The 2,743-nt window shown below is 35.1% G+C and overlaps 1 pseudogene; it reads right to left on the minus strand.

The window, feature by feature from the left end:
- Positions 1–369: 369 nt before the first annotated feature.
- LOC107819741 (alkane hydroxylase MAH1-like) lies at positions 370–2,482 on the minus strand (annotated as a pseudogene).
- Between the last annotated feature and the right edge of the window lie 261 nt (positions 2,483–2,743).

Raw genomic sequence — 2,743 nt, forward strand, 5'->3', positions numbered from 1 at the left:
AGTGACAATGGGGGAGGCGATTGAGTGGTTTTTTCTTGGAAGACCATGGAAATTCAATTTGTATTCTTTAAAATTAGCAAGATTGTTGCTCATATTTTAAAAATTACATGATTAAAATTAAGACAAGATTTTATTCCTGGACACAGAAAGTACATTTCTACTATATAGCAAAATGTAGACATTTTCGACGCAGTAAACAGACTTCAAGCAGATTAAGGAAGAGTACAACTTCATTCGAGTTCTCTAAAATAGTGTTAGATTATACGGCTAGGAAATATATAAAAAAAGCTCAAGATTATACACACATACAGCATCAGTTTAACACATTTTATTTTGATTAGGGTACTAGTTCACTTTATGAATGGACACTCAGCTGGACGGAAGAGGAACCCTGTGAACGAGCCTAACGTTCAGACCATTTTTCATTTGAAGGACAATAGAATCACTTGGGGAAATGGTTTGAGCTTCCATTGGTTGACCATGGTAATTTTGTATGATTGTGGCTGCCACCATTTTCATCCGAATGAATCCCATTTCTCTCCCTAACAAATCCTTGGACCAGCATTAAATGTTGGGAATTTAAAAGATGGCTCATGTTTAATCTTTCCTAGTTCTGAAATCCATCTCTCGGGCTTGAATTCTAAGCAATCTTTTCCCCATATACTCTCCATTCTACCCGTTGTATAAAAGGATAGCACAATTTTCGTGTTTGGACTGACACGGTGACCGCTCGGAAGGATGTCATAATCAAGTGGAACTTTATGCTCAATTGAAATTGGTGGAAATAGCCGCAGAGCTTCGCGCAATGCACCATGTAAATAAACGAGTTTTCGTGACTCTTCTACGTCGAAAAACTTGAGGTTGTCATCTTCTTGTAGATGCAATTTCTCTTAAATTTCTTCTCTAATCCTTGTCTCTGCTAAAGGATTTTCGGCTAAGAGCCAGAAAACCCAAGTGAGAGTTGTACTAGTGGTGTCTCTCCCAGCAAATATCAAACTCAAGAAAGTGTCCCTCAGAAATTCTTGTACATTGCTCGAATCTCGATTGTTCCATTGATTGTATGCTTTTACGTAGGCAGTCAATATGTCGAAGTCCTTGTCTTTGATTATTTTTTTCATCAACTCTTCTTGCATACGTGAAATGCAAGGATATAGAAACTGATCGAAAGCTTCCCATGCTTGAATGAGCTTCTTTTCTTTACCAATTTGAAGCCATTTTTGTAAATTCCAGCAGATTTCTGGCAATATATGTCGATAAAAAATTGCATCCATAGCGTCGTTGAATGCCTTTTCGCATTGAACATGAGGCAAACCAATGGATAAACTTCTTGGATTATGGTCAAGTAACAGTTTGATAATAGCATCAAAACTATATCTTTGAAAAATATCTTGCAAATCGAATAGGGTGCCTTGTCTAGCAAAAGCATCAAGAATTGGTATAAGCCCTTTTTCAATAGTGTCGCACGTGTTCCTCTCTAATAAAATTCGGAACTTGGGATGACTGATTAAGGACATAGTGGTCTTCCTATGCATCTCCCATAGCTCATAGTCAACATTGAAAATCCCATTTCCTAATATATCGAATATTTTACGGTACTCATGCCCTTTTGGATAGTTTGAGAAATTTCTACTAAGGATATGGTTGATATTTGCAGGATCACTAGTAATTAACATGTTCAAGTTGGCAAGAATAGGACCATGGAACTCAACTGTGCCCATAGTTTCTATAAGAACATCAGTTGCAAATTCATGGACACGATGAGCATTTTGAATAAGCCCAGGTAACATTCCAATGAGAGGCCAACTTGTTGGCACTGAGCTTTTGCACCATCTACTTGTAAGGTACTGTATTGGGAAAAATTAAGTTTATATGTGGAATTCAATATAAGATGACACGTCATGACACGTCGACCAGTTAAAGAAGAATAAGTGATGTAGAATAATCAAAGAGGCACGAGCTTCAACAGGCACAAACAAACATTCAGATAAAAGGCGAGGAAGACAGGTGCTCGAACCTCTTTATGATGGAAGAGAATGAATCTAATAGTAAATAAGGAATAGATACGTACTATTGGGCATTAAATGCGGAAACGTTAAGGAATCTGTATTGAATCAAATATGATTGCTGATTGTAACGTTACATTAAATGCCATTAAATGCCATTAATTGACAATAATGGCTCGATTATGAAAGAAACGAAACATACCACTCAGAAATAGTTATAAAATGAGAAGATTGATCATTTGTAAGGACACGAAATATCATTGGAATATATTGATTTACTTTGCTTTCTTCTGTTCATCTCATTATTATCAAAAACAATTTCTTTTATTCATTTTATATATTGATTATCAGTAACCCGAGTTCTTCTAAAATAAAGCTTTGACCGAAATTACTATTTTTTGGTTAAACAGGTACCATGTAGAATAAGTGAAACATATGATAATAATCAGGAGAGAAAGAGAAAAGCCAAGGACATCCATTGGAAAAGATATGAACATGAGAGAGAGAACTTCTTTAAGTTCAGTCCTATATCTTTTATTCTGAAGGGGAGGAACCATACGTTTCATAAAGAAAGTCGTAATTTAGTTATAAGTTTACATAAAAGACTAAAGTGGTAAGTTGGGAAACTTGTTTTCAAACAGATTAATTTTCAATCTTTCGAAATATAGAAAATGATCGACAGCATAAATTTGTTATTAGCGTTAAAAGTGAAGTTATACATCAAAAGTATTTATTAAATA

Source organism: Nicotiana tabacum, chromosome 5, assembly GCF_000715075.1.
Source record: "Nicotiana tabacum cultivar K326 chromosome 5, ASM71507v2, whole genome shotgun sequence".
NCBI classification, from domain to species: Eukaryota; Viridiplantae; Streptophyta; class Magnoliopsida; order Solanales; family Solanaceae; genus Nicotiana; species Nicotiana tabacum.